Raw genomic sequence first — 20,145 nt, 5'->3', positions numbered from 1 at the left:
TATATTTGGCTATGTGCTGAGCATGGACGAGATACACCGAAGTATCTGTTTCCACGCGGTGTCCCCCAAAAACGTTGTGTTGCTTACACCTGCTTTAAAGGATTACTTTTTAGCGGAGCTTGCCGTCGCAGTCTGTGGCACAATCCTTTACTGTGTTCGATGCTCACGGGAAAGGTAGTGTTGCGAAACACTGCAGAAAGGAACGACTTCCTTACTTTTGCTCCGACTGACCATACTCTGTGAAATTTTCCCAGATCCTCAGTTAAGGAATTTTGCAGCTGGAAGTTTCCTCAGAAACGCTGTTAACTCGTAAAGTATTGAGCGAATCGCAAAACAGAAAGCATTTAACACGGAACACAAACAAAGCTGGCATACCTAATGCATTTTCAGACACAGAGATGCATGAATGCTAAATGTGAGACAGTCCGAGGGCATGATTTATAAAGTAATCTCACAACTAACAACAGGACAATTCCAAACTACTCTTTCACACATACTGCAGCCTTAGGGAACCACCACTTCCCAGACAATACTGAAAAGAGAGAAAGAAAGAACCTAATAAGAATGGGCCATAAAAAGTGAATTTCACCAATCACAGTCTCGATTAGATTACCTTTCCCTTCCGATGTCTCCAGGACGGAAACGAAGGAAATGGGAGAAATTCAACAACATATCACATCGAAATTCGTTGGAACGATTTTCCCATTGGCCGAAAAACCAAATAACGACGATTCGAGTCACCCCAGGACTTTGTTTCACAACAGCGATGAAATACCGGTCTCCATTCGGTTCCAGTACAAGCTCAACTTGCCTGGAACAGAAAGCAACAGTAGAGCTGCTTGCGATTTTCTGCGCGGGAGGCGAACACGATCATGACAGACAGAGACACTTTGAAATATTCGGCACTATCCCACACCACAGTTAATTCCCCGGGAAGCAAAGCCATTTTACTTTTGTTTTCAACGTCAATACAGTGGGGACAGAAACAGCATTTTAACAAAAAAGCTGCAGCGTTGGAGTTGATCTGCAGAAATGGCAGTGGTGGGATTCGAACCCACGCCCCTTTCGAGACTGGAACCTGGATCCAGCGCATTAGACCGCTCGGCCACACTACCAGCCGGCCGCGCGCACCATTTTCTTGCGTTTCCAACTGTGCTCTCCTGCATAACAACAGATGCCAAGTCACATGAAAATGGTTCCATGATCCCTCTCCGACTCGCACAGCTGCTGGGATGTGCCCGTCTACAATATCAATTTCGCAGCAGATAATGAGAGCCCATCAATCCAGACAAAAATCAATGGTAAGCTGAGTCTATCTTCTCAGACTCCTTTCAGCTCCAAATGTATCTGTGAGAATATATGTTCGGTTATGATTTGGTCAAATAACCACGAGCTGCTTGACATTACTGCAATTTCGATTCTTGCTTTGCTAAATGATTTCACCCATTGCTTGAAACAGGGCAAGTTTCACGTTTACGCGGAACATGAAGCACACCGGACTACAGGGAAAATGCACAAAGCCGTGTTCCACATCATACCGTGCAGCGTAATTTCAGTCACTCTGTCTGTTTTGCAGAAAAAGAGTCCCAAACAATGTACTCCACCCTAAAACCGGAGGTCGCATTCCTATTCGAGAACGACAGATTACATTGTGAGGATGCTCTGACCTCGGAGCCAGTTCGAGATGACACTTTCCTTGCCTTTTACCCTAACCGTGCAATTTGCTGCAGAGATGTTCACTCCTGGACATCAGCCACATGGATAGCAACTGAGTTGGAAACCTGTGTGGGAATCGACGAGAAGCGACTCAATAAATTTTGCTCAATTCCATGGTGCTTATTAGAAATGCATTTTCTGTTCACCTCAATCTAAAAGGCAGTTTCTCAACATAGTAACAAAGTCAAAAGGTAATTACCTCACCCCACCCCCACGCCGGAAGAAGTGCTAACTGCCCTTGATTGCTTTTTGTTCTCGATGTGAAGAGCTCTCACGCCTCTGAGTCACCTTCACGTGTCTGGTTGCTGAGTGAGTCACAAAGAAGGAGTTTCTCCAGAGCTGCAACTGCCTGACTTCCCCACTCGACTTCGCCGTTTACATTTTCCTGCTCCCCAGTGATTTCAAGAAAACCAAATGGATGCGATGTCATTCTGTAACCTCTCTGTCGATTCCTCCGTTTCAGTTCCAACGTGGCTTAGGTCTCGGGGCGCACCTTAATACTAGCGACACCATGAAAGCACAGGTCCAGAGGTTCCTCTGAGAGTGTAATTTCTTTCATTGCTGTTGCTGATTGAAAGAGCCACTCAAGTGCGAACTGCTCCAAAACATGATTCAGGACCTCTGGTGCCAATTCTCGTACGTTGAATAACGACAGACAGCTTCCAAACGAGGCCTTTCACAGACGCCTTTGGGGTACATTTAACAGACAGACAAGTTCAGGAATCCGTGGTGCACTGTGACACCAGCGCATCAGCTTCTTCCCTGTCTTTGAACCGGGCCGCCTGCGCAAGGAATGCAAATGCGGTACTGCTTTTCGTAGAAGAATCAGAAGGGGGTAACTACACTCTCAAACAGAATTGCATATGATCAGAACCAGTTTGGATAAAAACTTTACAATTCTTTGCACAGTCATTAAATGGAATTGCATTACATTTCACTACGCGAGCAGATTTGTTCAAGCAACTTCGAAGGCAGGTTTGCAGATGGGAAAGCAAGCAAGAAAGCACCGTTCTTGTCCATGTAAAAGGCTGCCGATGAAGAACAAAGCAGTTTCTGCCCAGTTTCGAACTGGGGACCTTTCGCGTGTGAGGCGAACGTGATGACCACTACACTACAGAAACAAGCCGCAGCCGCCCATCCGGCAGCTCAGGGGCATCCAGCACTGAAAGTTGAAGCCATTCTTCGTTTCACCTTTCTGTTTCCAATAGCTCGTTGTTGTCCAGCGTAATTGACATCTTCAAAACATAAAAAAAAGACACGTGAAATTGATGATAAAATATAGACAAGGATGTGGTCAATGTTTGGACCGTAGGGCGAGGTCGACTAGGCTGGGACGACTTTCCCTGCAGCGTAACGACTGCGACATGATCTAATGGAAGGGTTGGAAACTGAGTATTTACGTGTTTTACCCAAGTTGGGGTGAGTTGAAAACTCGAGAGCATAGGTTTAAGGTGAGTGGGCTGAAATTGACAAAGGACCTGAGGCACATTTCCCACACAGAAGGTTGTGCGTGGATGGAATGAGCTCCCAGAGGAAGCGGAGGAGGCTCAGAAAATTGCATGAGTTTCTGGATAGGATGGGTTGAGAGGGTTTGGGGCCAAATACTGGGGAACCGGACTTGTTTATATTTGGCTATGTGCTGAGCATGGACGAGATACACCGAAGTATCTGTTTCCACGTGGTGTCCCCCAATAACGTTGTGTTGCTTACACCTGCTTTAAAGGATTACTTTTTAGCGGAGCTTTCCGTCGCAGTCTGTGGCACAATCCTTTACTGTGTTCGATGCTCACGGGAAAGGTAGTATTGCGAAACACTGCAGAAAGGAACGACTTCCTTACTTTTGCTCCGACTGACCATACTCTGTGAAATTTTCCCAGATCCTCAGTTAAGGACTTTTGCAGCTGGAAGTTTCCTCAGAAACGCTGTTAACTCGTAAAGTATTGAGCGAATCGCAAAACAGAAAGCATTTAACACGGAACACAAACAAAGCTGGCATACCTAATGCATTTTCAGACACAGAGATGCATGAATGCTAAATGTGAGACAGTCCGAGGGCATGATTTATAAAGTAATCTCACAACTAACAACAGGACAATTCCAAACTACTCTTTCACACATACTGCAGCCTTAGGGAACCACCACTTCCCAGACAATACTGAAAAGAGAGAAAGAAAGAACCTAATAAGAATGGGCCATAAAAAGTGAATTTCACCAATCACAGTCTCGATTAGATTACCTTTCCCTTCCGATGTCTCCAGGACGGAAACGAAGGAAATGGGAGAAATTCAACAACATATCACATCGAAATTCGTTGGAACGATTTTCCCATTGGCCGAAAAACCAAATAACGACGAGTCGAGTCACCCCAGGACTTTGTTTCACAACAGCGATGAAATACCGGTCTCCATTCGGTTCCAGTACAAGCTCAACTTGCCTGGAACAGCACAGCTGCTTGCGATTTTCTGCGCGGGAGGCGAACACGATCATGACAGACAGAGACACTTTGAAATATTCGGCACTATCCCACACCACAGTTAATTCCCCGGGAAGCAAAGCCATTTTACTTTTGTTTTCAACATCAATACAGTGGGGACAGAAACAGCATTTTAACAAAAAGGCTGCAGCGTTGGAGTTGATCTGCAGAAATGGCAGTGGTGGGATTCGAACCCACGCCCCTTTCGAGACTGGAACCTGGATCCAGCGCCTTAGACCGCTCGGCCACACTACCAGCCGGCCGCGCGCACCATTTTCTTGCGTTTCCAACTGTGCTCTCCTGCATAACAACAGATGCCAAGTCACATGAAAATGGTTCCATGATCCCTCTCCGACTCGCACAGCTGCTGGGATGTGCCCGTCTACAATATCAATTTCGCAGCAGATAATGAGAGCCCATCAATCCAGACAAAAATCAATGGTAAGCTGAGTCTATCTTCTCAGACTCCTTTCAGCTCCAAATGTATCTGTGAGAATATATGTTCGGTTATGATTTGGTCAAATAACCACGAGCTGCTTGACATTACTGCAATTTCGATTCTTGCTTTGCTAAATTATTTCACCCATTGCTTGAAACAGGGCAAGTTTCACGTTTACGCGGAACATGAAGCACACCGGACTACAGGGAAAATGCACAAAGCCGTGTTCCACATCATACCGTGCAGCGTAATTTCAGTCACTCTGTCTGTTTTGCAGAAAAAGAGTCCCAAACAATGTACTCCACCCTAAAACCGGAGGTCGCATTCCTATTCGAGAACGACAGATTACATTGTGAGGATGCTCTGACCTCGGAGCCAGTTCGAGATGACACTTTCCTTGCCTTTTACCCTAACCGTGCAATTTGCTGCAGAGATGTTCACTCCTGGACATCAGCCACATGGATAGCAACTGAGTTGGAAACCTGTGTGGGAATCGACGAGAAGCGACTCAATAAATTTTGCTCAATTCCATGGTGCTTATTAGAAATGCATTTTCTGTTCACCTCAATCTAAAAGGCAGTTTCTCAACATAGTAACAAAGTCAAAAGGTAATTACCTCACCCCACCCCCACTCCGGAAGAAGTGCTAACTGCCCTTGATTGCTTTTTGTTCTCGATGTGAAGAGCTCTCACGCCTCTGAGTCACCTTCACGTGTCTGGTTGCTGAGTGAGTCACAAAGAAGGAGTTTCTCCAGAGCTGCAACTGCCTGACTTCCCCACTCGACTTCGCCGTTTACATTTTCCTGCTCCCCAGTGATTTCAAGAAAACCAAATGGATGCGATGTCATTCTGTAACCTCTCTGTCGATTCCTCCGTTTCAGTTCCAACGTGGCTTAGGTCTCGGGGCGCACCTTAATACTAGCGACACCATGAAAGCACAGGTCCAGAGGTTCCTCTGAGAGTGTAATTTCTTTCATTGCTGTTGCTGATTGAAAGAGCCACTCAAGTGCGAACTGCTCCAAAACATGATTCAGGACCTCTGGTGCCAATTCTCGTACGTTGAATAACGACAGACAGCTTCCAAACGAGGCCTTTCACAGACGCCTTTGGGGTACATTTGACAGACAGACAAGTTCAGGAATCCGTGGTGCACTGTGACACCAGCGCATCAGCTTCTTCCCTGTCTTTGAACCGGGCCGCCTGCGCAAGGAATGCAAATGCGGTACTGCTTTTCGTAGAAGAATCAGAAGGGGGTAACTACACTCTCAAACAGAATTGCATATGATCAGAACCAGTTTGGATAAAAACTTTACAATTCTTTGCACAGTCATTAAATGGAATTGCATTACATTTCACTACGCGAGCAGATTTGTTCAAGCAACTTCGAAGGCAGGTTTGCAGATGGGAAAGCAAGCAAGAAAGCACCGTTCTTGTCCATGTAAAAGGCTGCCGATGAAGAACAAAGCAGTTTCTGCCCAGTTTCGAACTGGGGACCTTTCGCGTGTGAGGCGAACGTGATGACCACTACACTACAGAAACAAGCCGCAGCCGCCCATCCGGCAGCTCAGGGGCATCCAGCACTGAAAGTTGAAGCCATTCTTCGTTTCACCTTTCTGTTTCCAATAGCTCGTTGTTGTCCAGCGTAATTGACATCTTCAAAACATAAAAAAAAGACACGTGAAATTGATGATAAAATATAGACAAGGATGTGGTCAATGTTTGGACCGTAGGGCGAGGTCGACTAGGCTGGGACGACTTTCCCTGCAGCGTAACGACTGCGACATGATCTAATGGAAGGGTTGGAAACTGAGTATTTACGTGTTTTACCCAAGTTGGGGTGAGTTGAAAACTCGAGAGCATAGGTTTAAGGTGAGTGGGCTGAAATTGACAAAGGACCTGAGGCACATTTCCCACACAGAAGGTTGTGCGTGGATGGAATGAGCTCCCAGAGGAAGCGGAGGAGGCTCAGAAAATTGCATGAGTTTCTGGATAGGATGGGTTGAGAGGGTTTGGGGCCAAATACTGGGGAACCGGACTTGTTTATATTTGGCTATGTGCTGAGCATGGACGAGATACACCGAAGTATCTGTTTCCACGCGGTGTCCCCCAATAACGTTGTGTTGCTTACACCTGCTTTAAAGGATTACTTTTTAGCGGAGCTTTCCGTCGCAGTCTGTGGCACAATCCTTTACTGTGTTCGATGCTCACGGGAAAGGTAGTATTGCGAAACACTGCAGAAAGGAACGACTTCCTTACTTTTGCTCCGACTGACCATACTCTGTGAAATTTTCCCAGATCCTCAGTTAAGGACTTTTGCAGCTGGAAGTTTCCTCAGAAACGCTGTTAACTCGTAAAGTATTGAGCGAATCGCAAAACAGAAAGCATTTAACACGGAACACAAACAAAGCTGGCATACCTAATGCATTTTCAGACACAGAGATGCATGAATGCTAAATGTGAGACAGTCCGAGGGCATGATTTATAAAGTAATCTCACAACTAACAACAGGACAATTCCAAACTACTCTTTCACACATACTGCAGCCTTAGGGAACCACCACTTCCCAGACAATACTGAAAAGAGAGAAAGAAAGAACCTAATAAGAATGGGCCATAAAAAGTGAATTTCACCAATCACAGTCTCGATTAGATTACCTTTCCCTTCCGATGTCTCCAGGACGGAAACGAAGGAAATGGGAGAAATTCAACAACATATCACATCGAAATTCGTTGGAACGATTTTCCCATTGGCCGAAAAACCAAATAACGACGAGTCGAGTCACCCCAGGACTTTGTTTCACAACAGCGATGAAATACCGGTCTCCATTCGGTTCCAGTACAAGCTCAACTTGCCTGGAACAGCACAGCTGCTTGCGATTTTCTGCGCGGGAGGCGAACACGATCATGACAGACAGAGACACTTTGAAATATTCGGCACTATCCCACACCACAGTTAATTCCCCGGGAAGCAAAGCCATTTTACTTTTGTTTTCAACATCAATACAGTGGGGACAGAAACAGCATTTTAACAAAAAGGCTGCAGCGTTGGAGTTGATCTGCAGAAATGGCAGTGGTGGGATTCGAACCCACGCCCCTTTCGAGACTGGAACCTGGATCCAGCGCCTTAGACCGCTCGGCCACACTACCAGCCGGCCGCGCGCACCATTTTCTTGCCTTTCCAACTGTGCTCTCCTGCATAACAACAGATGCCAAGTCACATGAAAATGGTTCCATGATCCCTCTCCGACTCGCACAGCTGCTGGGATGTGCCCGTCTACAATATCAATTTCGCAGCAGATAATGAGAGCCCATCAATCCAGACAAAAATCAATGGTAAGCTGAGTCTATCTTCTCAGACTCCTTTCAGCTCCAAATGTATCTGTGAGAATATATGTTCGGTTATGATTTGGTCAAATAACCACGAGCTGCTTGACATTACTGCAATTTCGATTCTTGCTTTGCTAAATGATTTCACCCATTGCTTGAAACAGGGCAAGTTTCACGTTTACACGGAACATAAAGCACACCGGACTACAGGGAAAATGCACAAAGCCGTGTTCCACATCATACCGTGCAGCGTAATTTCAGTCACTGTGTCTGTTTTGCAGAAAAAGAGTCCCAAACAATGTACTCCACCCTAAAACCGGAGGTCTCATTCCTATTCGAGAACGACAGATTACATTGTGAGGATGCTCTGACCTCGGGGCCAGTTCGAGATGACACTTTCCTTGCCTTTTACCCTAACCGTGCAATTTGCTGCAGAGATGTTCACTCCTGGACATCAGCCACATGGATAGCAACTGAGTTGGAAACCTGTGTGGGAATCGACAAGAAGCGACTCAATAAATTTTGCTCAATTCCATGGTGCTTATTAGAAATGCATTTTCTGTTCACCTCAATCTAAAAGGCAGTTTCTCAACATAGTAACAAAGTCAAAAGGTAATTACCTCACCCCACCCCCACTCCGGAAGAGGTGCTAACTGCCCTTGATTGCTTTTTGTTCTCGATGTGAAGAGCTCTCACGCCTCTGAGTCACCTTCACGTGTCTGGTTGCTGAGTGAGTCACAAAGAAGGAGTTTCTCCAGAGCTGCAACTGCCTGACTTCCCCACTCGACTTCCCCGTTTACATTTTCCTGCTCCTCAGTGATTTCAAGAAAACCAAATGGATGCGATGTCATTCTGTAACCTCTCTGTCGATTCCTCCGTTTCAGTTCCAACGTGGCTTAGGTCTCGGGGCGCACCTTAATACTAGCGACACCATGAAAGCACAGGTCCAGAGGTTCCTCTGAGAGTGTAATTTCTTTCATTGCTGTTGCTGATTGAAAGAGCCACTCAAGTGCGAACTGCTCCAAAACATGATTCAGGACCTCTGGTGCCAATTCTCGTACATTGAATAACGACAGACAGCTTCCAAACGAGGCCTTTCAGAGACGCCTTTGGGGTACATTTAACAGACAGACAAGTTCAGGAATCCGTGGTGCACTGTGACACCAGCGCATCAGCTTCTTCCCTGTCTTTGAACCGAGCCGCCTGCGCAAGGAATGCAAATGCGGTACTGCTTTTCGTAGAAGAATCAGAAGGGTGTAACTACACTCTCAAACAGAATTGCATATGATCAGAACCAGTTTGGATAAAAACTTTACAATTCTTTGCACAGTCATTAAATGGAATTGCATTACATTTCACTACGCGAGCAGATTTGTTCAAGCAACTTCGAAGGCAGGTTTGCAGATGGGAAAGCAAGCAAGAAAGCACCGTTCTTGTCCATGTAAAAGGCTGCCGATGAAGAACAAAGCAGTTTCTGCCCAGTTTCGAACTGGGGACCTTTCGCGTGTGAGGCGAACGTGATGACCACTACACTACAGAAACAAGCCGCAGCCGCCCATCCGGCAGCTCAGGGGCATCCAGCACTGAAAGTTGAAGCCATTCTTCGTTTCACCTTTCTGTTTCCAATAGCTCGTTGTTGTCCAGCGTAATTGACATCTTCAAAACATAAAAAAAAGACACGTGAAATTGATGATAAAATATAGACAAGGATGTGGTCAATGTTTGGACCGTAGGGCGAGGTCGACTAGGCTGGGACGACTTTCCCTGCAGCGTAACGACTGCGACATGATCTAATGGAAGGGTTGGAAACTGAGTATTTACGTGTTTTACCCAAGTTGGGGTGAGTTGAAAACTCGAGAGCATAGGTTTAAGGTGAGTGGGCTGAAATTGACAAAGGACCTGAGGCACATTTCCCACACAGAAGGTTGTGCGTGTATGGAATGAGCTACCAGAGGAAGCGGAGGAGGCTCAGAAAATTGCATGAGTTTCTGGATAGGATGGGTTGAGAGGGTTTGGGGCCAAATACTGGGGAACCGGACTTGTTTATATTTGGCTATGTGCTGAGCATGGACGAGATACACCGAAGTATCTGTTTCCACGCGGTGTCCCCCAAAAACGTTGTGTTGCTTACACCTGCTTTAAAGGATTACTTTTTAGCGGAGCTTGCCGTCGCAGTCTGTGGCACAATCCTTTACTGTGTTCGATGCTCACGGGAAAGGTAGTGTTGCGAAACACTGCAGAAAGGAACGACTTCCTTACTTTTGCTCCGACTGACCATACTCTGTGAAATTTTCCCAGATCCTCAGTTAGGGAATTTTGCAGCTGGAAGGTTCCTCAGAAACGCGGTTAACTCGTAAAGTATTGAGCGAATCGCAAAACAGAAAGCATTTAACACGGAACACAAACAAAGCTGGCATACCTAATGCATTTTCAGACACAGAGATGCATGAATGCTAAATGTGAGACAGTCCGAGGGCATGATTTATAAAGTAATCTCACAACTAACAACAGGACAATTCCAAACTACTCTTTCACACATACTGCAGCCTTAGGGAACCACCACTTCCCAGACAATACTGAAAAGAGAGAAAGAAAGAACCTAATAAGAATGGGCCATAAAAAGTGAATTTCACCAATCACAGTCTCGATTAGATTACCTTTCCCTTCCGATGTCTCCAGGACGGAAACGAAGGAAATGGGAGAAATTCAACAACATATCACATCGAAATTCGTTGGAACGATTTTCCCATTGGCCGAAAAACCAAATAACGACGAGTCGAGTCACCCCAGGACTTTGTTTCACAACAGCGATGAAATACCGGTCTCCATTCGGTTCCAGTACAAGCTCAACTTGCCTGGAACAGCACAGCTGCTTGCGATTTTCTGCGCGGGAGGCGAACACGATCATGACAGACAGAGACACTTTGAAATATTCGGCACTATCCCACACCACAGTTAATTCCCCGGGAAGCAAAGCCATTTTACTTTTGTTTTCAACGTCAATACAGTGGGGACAGAAACAGCATTTTAACAAAAAAGCTGCAGCGTTGGAGTTGATCTGCAGAAATGGCAGTGGTGGGATTCGAACCCACGCCCCTTTCGAGACTGGAACCTGGATCCAGCGCCTTAGACCGCTCGGCCACACTACCAGCCGGCCGCGCGCACCATTTTCTTGCGTTTCCAACTGTGCTCTCCTGCATAACAACAGATGCCAAGTCACATGAAAATGGTTCCATGATCCCTCTCCGACTCGCACAGCTGCTGGGATGTGCCCGTCTACAATATCAATTTCGCAGCAGATAATGAGAGCCCATCAATCCAGACAAAAATCAATGGTAAGCTGAGTCTATCTTCTCAGACTCCTTTCAGCTCCAAATGTATCTGTGAGAATATATGTTCGGTTATGATTTGGTCAAATAACCACGAGCTGCTTGACATTACTGCAATTTCGATTCTTGCTTTGCTAAATTATTTCACCCATTGCTTGAAACAGGGCAAGTTTCACGTTTACGCGGAACATGAAGCACACCGGACTACAGGGAAAATGCACAAAGCCGTGTTCCACATCATACCGTGCAGCGTAATTTCAGTCACTCTGTCTGTTTTGCAGAAAAAGAGTCCCAAACAATGTACTCCACCCTAAAACCGGAGGTCGCATTCCTATTCGAGAACGACAGATCACATTGTGACGATGCTCTGACCTCGGAGCCAGTTCGAGATGCCACTTTCCTTGCCTTTTACCCTAACCGTGCAATTTGCTGCAGAGATGTTCACTCCTGGACATCAGCCACATGGATAGCAACTGAGTTGGAAACCTGTGTGGGAATCGACAAGAAGCGACTCAATAAATTTTGCTCAATTCCATGGTGCTTATTAGAAATGCATTTTCTGTTCACCTCAATCTAAAAGGCAGTTTCTCAACATAGTAACAAAGTCAAAAGGTAATTACCTCACCCCACCCCCACTCCGGAAGAGGTGCTAACTGCCCTTGATTGCTTTTTGTTCTCGATGTGAAGAGCTCTCACGCCTCTGAGTCACCTTCACGTGTCTGGTTGCTGAGTGAGTCACAAAGAAGGAGTTTCTCCAGAGCTGCAACTGCCTGACTTCCCCACTCGACTTCGCCGTTTACATTTTCCTGCTCCTCAGTGATTTCAAGAAAACCAAATGGATGCGATGTCATTCTGTAACCTCTCTGTCGATTCCTCCGTTTCAGTTCCAACGTGGCTTAGGTCTCGGGGCGCACCTTAATACTAGCGACACCATGAAAGCACAGGTCCAGAGGTTCCTCTGAGAGTGTAATTTCTTTCATTGCTGTTGCTGATTGAAAGAGCCACTCAAGTGCGAACTGCTCCAAAACATGATTCAGGACCTCTGGTGCCAATTCTCGTACATTGAATAACGACAGACAGCTTCCAAACGAGGCCTTTCAGAGACGCCTTTGGGGTACATTTAACAGACAGACAAGTTCAGGAATCCGTGGTGCGCTGTGACACCAGCGCATCAGCTTCTTCCCTGTCTTTGAACCGAGCCGCCTGCGCAAGGAATGCAAATGCGGTACTGCTTTTCGTAGAAGAATCAGAAGGGGGTAACTACACTCTCAAACAGAATTGCATATGATCAGAACCAGTTTGGATAAAAACTTTACAATTCTTTGCACAGTCATTAAATGGAATTGCATTACATTTCACTACGCGAGCAGATTTGTTCAAGCAACTTCGAAGGCAGGTTTGCAGATGGGAAAGCAAGCAAGAAAGCACCGTTCTTGTCCATGTAAAAGGCTGCCGATGAAGAACAAAGCAGTTTCTGCCCAGTTTCGAACTGGGGACCTTTCGCGTGTGAGGCGAACGTGATGACCACTACACTACAGAAACAAGCCGCAGCCGCCCATCCGGCAGCTCAGGGGCATCCAGCACTGAAAGTTGAAGCCATTCTTCGTTTCACCTTTCTGTTTCCAATAGCTCGTTGTTGTCCAGCGTAATTGACATCTTCAAAACATAAAAAAAAGACACGTGAAATTGATGATAAAATATAGACAAGGATGTGGTCAATGTTTGGACCGTAGGGCGAGGTCGACTAGGCTGGGACGACTTTCCCTGCAGCGTAACGACTGCGACATGATCTAATGGAAGGGTTGGAAACTGAGTATTTACGTGTTTTACCCAAGTTGGGGTGAGTTGAAAACTCGAGAGCATAGGTTTAAGGTGAGTGGGCTGAAATTGACAAAGGACCTGAGGCACATTTCCCACACAGAAGGTTGTGCGTGTATGGAATGAGCTCCCAGAGGAAGCGGAGGAGGCTCAGAAAATTGCATGAGTTTCTGGATAGGATGGGTTGAGAGGGTTTGGGGCCAAATACTGGGGAACCGGACTTGTTTATATTTGGCTATGTGCTGAGCATGGACGAGATACACCGAAGTATCTGTTTCCACGCGGTGTCCCCCAAAAACGTTGTGTTGCTTACACCTGCTTTAAAGGATTACTTTTTAGCGGAGCTTGCCGTCGCAGTCTGTGGCACAATCCTTTACTGTGTTCGATGCTCACGGGAAAGGTAGTGTTGCGAAACACTGCAGAAAGGAACGACTTCCTTACTTTTGCTCCGACTGACCATACTCTGTGAAATTTTCCCAGATCCTCAGTTAGGGAATTTTGCAGCTGGAAGGTTCCTCAGAAACGCTGTTAACTCGTAAAGTATTGAGCGAATCGCAAAACAGAAAGCATTTAACACGGAACACAAACAAAGCTGGCATACCTAATGCATTTTCAGACACAGAGATGCATGAATGCTAAATGTGAGACAGTCCGAGGGCATGATTTATAAAGTAATCTCACAACTAACAACAGGACAATTCCAAACTACTCTTTCACACATACTGCAGCCTTAGGGAACCACCACTTCCCAGACAATACTGAAAAGAGAGAAAGAAAGAACCTAATAAGAATGGGCCATAAAAAGTGAATTTCACCAATCACAGTCTCGATTAGATTACCTTTCCCTTCCGATGTCTCCAGGACGGAAACGAAGGAAATGGGAGAAATTCAACAACATATCACATCGAAATTCGTTGGAACGATTTTCCCATTGGCCGAAAAACCAAATAACGACGAGTCGAGTCACCCCAGGACTTTGTTTCACAACAGCGATGAAATACCGGTCTCCATTCGGTTCCAGTACAAGCTCAACTTGCCTGGAACAGAAAGCAACAGTAGAGCTGCTTGCGATTTTCTGCGCGGGAGGCGAACACGATCATGACAGACAGAGACACTTTGAAATATTCGGCACTATCCCACACCACAGTTAATTCCCCGGGAAGCAAAGCCATTTTACTTTTGTTTTCAACGTCAATACAGTGGGGACAGAAACAGCATTTTAACAAAAAAGCTGCAGCGTTGGAGTTGATCTGCAGAAATGGCAGTGGTGGGATTCGAACCCACGCCCCTTTCGAGACTGGAACCTGGATCCAGCGCATTAGACCGCTCGGCCACACTACCAGCCGGCCGCGCGCACCATTTTCTTGCGTTTCCAACTGTGCTCTCCTGCATAACAACAGATGCCAAGTCACATGAAAATGGTTCCATGATCCCTCTCCGACTCGCACAGCTGCTGGGATGTGCCCGTCTACAATATCAATTTCGCAGCAGATAATGAGAGCCCATCAATCCAGACAAAAATCAATGGTAAGCTGAGTCTATCTTCTCAGACTCCTTTCAGCTCCAAATGTATCTGTGAGAATATATGTTCGGTTATGATTTGGTCAAATAACCACGAGCTGCTTGACATTACTGCAATTTCGATTCTTGCTTTGCTAAATGATTTCACCCATTGCTTGAAACAGGGCAAGTTTCACGTTTACGCGGAACATGAAGCACACCGGACTACAGGGAAAATGCACAAAGCCGTGTTCCACATCATACCGTGCAGCGTAATTTCAGTCACTCTGTCTGTTTTGCAGAAAAAGAGTCCCAAACAATGTACTCCACCCTAAAACCGGAGGTCGCATTCCTATTCGAGAACGACAGATTACATTGTGAGGATGCTCTGACCTCGGAGCCAGTTCGAGATGACACTTTCCTTGCCTTTTACCCTAACCGTGCAATTTGCTGCAGAGATGTTCACTCCTGGACATCAGCCACATGGATAGCAACTGAGTTGGAAACCTGTGTGGGAATCGACGAGAAGCGACTCAATAAATTTTGCTCAATTCCATGGTGCTTATTAGAAATGCATTTTCTGTTCACCTCAATCTAAAAGGCAGTTTCTCAACATAGTAACAAAGTCAAAAGGTAATTACCTCACCCCACCCCCACTCCGGAAGAAGTGCTAACTGCCCTTGATTGCTTTTTGTTCTCGATGTGAAGAGCTCTCACGCCTCTGAGTCACCTTCACGTGTCTGGTTGCTGAGTGAGTCACAAAGAAGGAGTTTCTCCAGAGCTGCAACTGCCTGACTTCCCCACTCGACTTCGCCGTTTACATTTTCCTGCTCCCCAGTGATTTCAAGAAAACCAAATGGATGCGATGTCATTCTGTAACCTCTCTGTCGATTCCTCCGTTTCAGTTCCAACGTGGCTTAGGTCTCGGGGCGCACCTTAATACTAGCGACACCATGAAAGCACAGGTCCAGAGGTTCCTCTGAGAGTGTAATTTCTTTCATTGCTGTTGCTGATTGAAAGAGCCACTCAAGTGCGAACTGCTCCAAAACATGATTCAGGACCTCTGGTGCCAATTCTCGTACGTTGAATAACGACAGACAGCTTCCAAACGAGGCCTTTCAGAGACGCCTTTGGGGTACATTTAACAGACAGACAAGTTCAGGAATCCGTGGTGCATTGTGACACCAGCACATCAGCTTCTTCCCTGTCTTTGAACCGGGCCGCCTGCGCAAGGAATGCAAATGCGGTACTGCTTTTCGTAGAAGAATCAGAAGGGGGTAACTACACTCTCAAACAGAATGGCATATGATCAGAACCAGTTTGGATAAAAACTTTACAATTCTTTGCACAGTCATTAAATGGAATTGCATTACATTTCACTACGCGAGCAGATTTGTTCAAGCAACTTCGAAGGCAGGTTTGCAGATGGGAAAGCAAGCAAGAAAGCACCGTTCTTGTCCATGTAAAAGGCTGCCGATGAAGAACAAAGCAGTTTCTGCCCAGTTTCGAACTGGGGACCTTTCGCGTGTGAGGCGAACGTGATGACCACTACACTACAGAAACAAGCCGCAGCCGCCCATCCGGCAGCTCAGGGGCATCCAGCACTGAAAGTTGAAGCCATTCTTCGTTTCACCTTTCTGTTTCCAATAGCTCGTTGTTGTCCAGCGTAATTGACATCTTCAAAACATAAAAAAAAGACACGTGAAATTGATGATAAAATATAGACAAGGATGTGGTCAATGTTTGGACCGTAGGGCGAGGTCGACTAGGCTGGGACGACTTTCCCTGCAGCGTAACGACTGCGACATGATCTAATGGAAGGGTTGGAAACTGAGTATTTACGTGTTTTACCCAAGTTGGGGTGAGTTGAAAACTCGAGAGCATAGGTTTAAGGTGAGTGGGCTGAAATTGACAAAGGACCTGAGGCACATTTCCCACACAGAAGGTTGTGCGTGTATGGAATGAGCTCCCAGAGGAAGCGGAGGAGGCTCAGAAAATTGCATGAGTTTCTGGATAGGATGGGTTGAGAGGGTTTGGGGCCAAATACTGGGGAACCGGACTTGTTTATATTTGGCTATGTGCTGAGCATGGACGAGATACACCGAAGTATCTGTTTCCACGCGGTGTCCCCCAAAAACGTTGTGTTGCTTACACCTGCTTTAAAGGATTACTTTTTAGCGGAGCTTGCCGTCGCAGTCTGTGGCACAATCCTTTACTGTGTTCGATGCTCACGGGAAAGGTAGTGTTGCGAAACACTGCAGAAAGGAACGACTTCCTTACTTTTGCTCCGACTGACCATACTCTGTGAAATTTTCCCAGATCCTCAGTTAGGGAATTTTGCAGCTGGAAGGTTCCTCAGAAACGCTGTTAACTCGTAAAGTATTGAGCGAATCGCAAAACAGAAAGCATTTAACACGGAACACAAACAAAGCTGGCATACCTAATGCATTTTCAGACACAGAGATGCATGAATGCTAAATGTGAGACAGTCCGAGGGCATGATTTATAAAGTAATCTCACAACTAACAACAGGACAATTCCAAACTACTCTTTCACACATACTGCAGCCTTAGGGAACCACCACTTCCCAGACAATACTGAAAAGAGAGAAAGAAAGAACCTAATAAGAATGGGCCATAAAAAGTGAATTTCACCAATCACAGTCTCGATTAGATTACCTTTCCCTTCCGATGTCTCCAGGACGGAAACGAAGGAAATGGGAGAAATTCAACAACATATCACATCGAAATTCGTTGGAACGATTTTCCCATTGGCCGAAAAACCAAATAACGACGAGTCGAGTCACCCCAGGACTTTGTTTCACAACAGCGATGAAATACCGGTCTCCATTCGGTTCCAGTACAAGCTCAACTTGCCTGGAACAGCACAGCTGCTTGCGATTTTCTGCGCGGGAGGCGAACACGATCATGACAGACAGAGACACTTTGAAACATTCGGCACTATCCCACACCACAGTTAATTCCCCGGGAAGCAAAGCCATTTTACTTTTGTTTTCAACATCAATACAGTGGGGACAGAAACAGCATTTTAACAAAAAGGCTGCAGCGTTGGAGTTGATCTGCAGAAATGGCAGTGGTGGGATTCGAACCCACGCCCCTTTCGAGACTGGAACCTGGATCCAGCGCCTTAGACCGCTCGGCCACACTACCAGCCGGCCGCGCGCACCATTTTCTTGCCTTTCCAACTGTGCTCTCCTGCATAACAACAGATGCCAAGTCACATGAAAATGGTTCCATGATCCCTCTCCGACTCGCACAGCTGCTGGGATGTGCCCGTCTACAATATCAATTTCGCAGCAGATAATGAGAGCCCATCAATCCAGACAAAAATCAATGGTAAGCTGAGTCTATCTTCTCAGACTCCTTTCAGCTCCAAATGTATCTGTGAGAATATATGTTCGGTTATGATTTGGTCAAATAACCACGAGCTGCTTGACATTACTGCAATTTCGATTCTTGCTTTGCTAAATGATTTCACCCATTGCTTGAAACAGGGCAAGTTTCACGTTTACACGGAACATAAAGCACACCGGACTACAGGGAAAATGCACAAAGCCGTGTTCCACATCATACCGTGCAGCGTAATTTCAGTCACTGTGTCTGTTTTGCAGAAAAAGAGTCCCAAACAATGTACTCCACCCTAAAACCGGAGGTCTCATTCCTATTCGAGAACGACAGATTACATTGTGAGGATGCTCTGACCTCGGGGCCAGTTCGAGATGACACTTTCCTTGCCTTTTACCCTAACCGTGCAATTTGCTGCAGAGATGTTCACTCCTGGACATCAGCCACATGGATAGCAACTGAGTTGGAAACCTGTGTGGGAATCGACAAGAAGCGACTCAATAAATTTTGCTCAATTCCATGGTGCTTATTAGAAATGCATTTTCTGTTCACCTCAATCTAAAAGGCAGTTTCTCAACATAGTAACAAAGTCAAAAGGTAATTACCTCACCCCACCCCCACTCCGGAAGAGGTGCTAACTGCCCTTGATTGCTTTTTGTTCTCGATGTGAAGAGCTCTCACGCCTCTGAGTCACCTTCACGTGTCTGGTTGCTGAGTGAGTCACAAAGAAGGAGTTTCTCCAGAGCTGCAACTGCCTGACTTCCCCACTCGACTTCCCCGTTTACATTTTCCTGCTCCTCAGTGATTTCAAGAAAACCAAATGGATGCGATGTCATTCTGTAACCTCTCTGTCGATTCCTCCGTTTCAGTTCCAACGTGGCTTAGGTCTCGGGGCGCACCTTAATACTAGCGACACCATGAAAGCACAGGTCCAGAGGTTCCTCTGAGAGTGTAATTTCTTTCATTGCTGTTGCTGATTGAAAGAGCCACTCAAGTGCGAACTGCTCCAAAACATGATTCAGGACCTCTGGTGCCAATTCTCGTACATTGAATAACGACAGACAGCTTCCAAACGAGGCCTTTCAGAGACGCCTTTGGGGTACATTTAACAGACAGACAAGTTCAGGAATCCGTGGTGCACTGTGACACCAGCGCATCAGCTTCTTCCCTGTCTTTGAACCGAGCCGCCTGCGCAAGGAATGCAAATGCGGTACTGCTTTTCGTAGAAGAATCAGAAGGGTGTAACTACACTCTCAAACAGAATTGCATATGATCAGAACCAGTTTGGATAAAAACTTTACAATTCTTTGCACAGTCATTAAATGGAATTGCATTACATTTCACTACGCGAGCAGATTTGTTCAAGCAACTTCGAAGGCAGGTTTGCAGATGGGAAAGCAAGCAAGAAAGCACCGTTCTTGTCCATGTAAAAGGCTGCCGATGAAGAACAAAGCAGTTTCTGCCCAGTTTCGAACTGGGGACCTTTCGCGTGTGAGGCGAACGTGATGACCACTACACTACAGAAACAAGCCGCAGCCGCCCATCCGGCAGCTCAGGGGCATCCAGCACTGAAAGTTGAAGCCATTCTTCGTTTCACCTTTCTGTTTCCAATAGCTCGTTGTTGTCCAGCGTAATTGACATCTTCAAAACATAAAAAAAAGACACGTGAAATTGATGATAAAATATAGACAAGGATGTGGTCAATGTTTGGACCGTAGGGCGAGGTCGACTAGGCTGGGACGACTTTCCCTGCAGCGTAACGACTGCGACATGATCTAATGGAAGGGTTGGAAACTGAGTATTTACGTGTTTTACCCAAGTTGGGGTGAGTTGAAAACTCGAGAGCATAGGTTTAAGGTGAGTGGGCTGAAATTGACAAAGGACCTGAGGCACATTTCCCACACAGAAGGTTGTGCGTGTATGGAATGAGCTACCAGAGGAAGCGGAGGAGGCTCAGAAAATTGCATGAGTTTCTGGATAGGATGGGTTGAGAGGGTTTGGGGCCAAATACTGGGGAACCGGACTTGTTTATATTTGGCTATGTGCTGAGCATGGACGAGATACACCGAAGTATCTGTTTCCACGCGGTGTCCCCCAAAAACGTTGTGTTGCTTACACCTGCTTTAAAGGATTACTTTTTAGCGGAGCTTGCCGTCGCAGTCTGTGGCACAATCCTTTAC

General features: G+C 46.1%; 12 non-coding genes across 12 annotated transcripts; all 12 read right to left on the bottom strand.

Annotated features, from left to right (window-relative positions):
* Positions 1 to 1,033: 1,033 nt before the first annotated feature.
* Positions 1,034 to 1,115, bottom strand: trnal-cag (transfer RNA leucine (anticodon CAG)). The gene has a single exon. It is a non-coding gene; the product is annotated as a tRNA-Leu (tRNA).
* Positions 1,116 to 2,764: 1,649 nt separating this feature from the next.
* On the bottom strand, positions 2,765 to 2,837 carry trnav-cac (transfer RNA valine (anticodon CAC)). The gene has a single exon. It is a non-coding gene; the product is annotated as a tRNA-Val (tRNA).
* Positions 2,838 to 4,362: 1,525 nt separating this feature from the next.
* Positions 4,363 to 4,444, bottom strand: trnal-cag (transfer RNA leucine (anticodon CAG)). The gene has a single exon. It is a non-coding gene; the product is annotated as a tRNA-Leu (tRNA).
* Positions 4,445 to 6,093: 1,649 nt separating this feature from the next.
* trnav-cac (transfer RNA valine (anticodon CAC)) lies at positions 6,094 to 6,166 on the bottom strand. The gene has a single exon. It is a non-coding gene; the product is annotated as a tRNA-Val (tRNA).
* A 1,525-nt stretch (positions 6,167 to 7,691) lies between these two features.
* On the bottom strand, positions 7,692 to 7,773 carry trnal-cag (transfer RNA leucine (anticodon CAG)). The gene has a single exon. It is a non-coding gene; the product is annotated as a tRNA-Leu (tRNA).
* Positions 7,774 to 9,422: 1,649 nt separating this feature from the next.
* trnav-cac (transfer RNA valine (anticodon CAC)) lies at positions 9,423 to 9,495 on the bottom strand. Its single transcript has one exon. It is a non-coding gene; the product is annotated as a tRNA-Val (tRNA).
* A 1,525-nt stretch (positions 9,496 to 11,020) lies between these two features.
* Positions 11,021 to 11,102, bottom strand: trnal-cag (transfer RNA leucine (anticodon CAG)). Its single transcript has one exon. It is a non-coding gene; the product is annotated as a tRNA-Leu (tRNA).
* A 1,649-nt stretch (positions 11,103 to 12,751) lies between these two features.
* On the bottom strand, positions 12,752 to 12,824 carry trnav-cac (transfer RNA valine (anticodon CAC)). The gene has a single exon. It is a non-coding gene; the product is annotated as a tRNA-Val (tRNA).
* Positions 12,825 to 14,359: 1,535 nt separating this feature from the next.
* trnal-cag (transfer RNA leucine (anticodon CAG)) lies at positions 14,360 to 14,441 on the bottom strand. Its single transcript has one exon. It is a non-coding gene; the product is annotated as a tRNA-Leu (tRNA).
* Positions 14,442 to 16,090: 1,649 nt separating this feature from the next.
* On the bottom strand, positions 16,091 to 16,163 carry trnav-cac (transfer RNA valine (anticodon CAC)). Its single transcript has one exon. It is a non-coding gene; the product is annotated as a tRNA-Val (tRNA).
* Positions 16,164 to 17,688: 1,525 nt separating this feature from the next.
* Positions 17,689 to 17,770, bottom strand: trnal-cag (transfer RNA leucine (anticodon CAG)). Its single transcript has one exon. It is a non-coding gene; the product is annotated as a tRNA-Leu (tRNA).
* Positions 17,771 to 19,419: 1,649 nt separating this feature from the next.
* Positions 19,420 to 19,492, bottom strand: trnav-cac (transfer RNA valine (anticodon CAC)). Its single transcript has one exon. It is a non-coding gene; the product is annotated as a tRNA-Val (tRNA).
* Positions 19,493 to 20,145: the final 653 nt, after the last annotated feature.

Source organism: Chiloscyllium punctatum, unplaced genomic scaffold (genome assembly GCF_047496795.1).
Source record: "Chiloscyllium punctatum isolate Juve2018m unplaced genomic scaffold, sChiPun1.3 scaffold_127, whole genome shotgun sequence".
NCBI lineage: Eukaryota > Metazoa > Chordata > Chondrichthyes > Orectolobiformes > Hemiscylliidae > Chiloscyllium > Chiloscyllium punctatum.
This window is presented reverse-complemented; position numbering and strand designations above follow the sequence as displayed.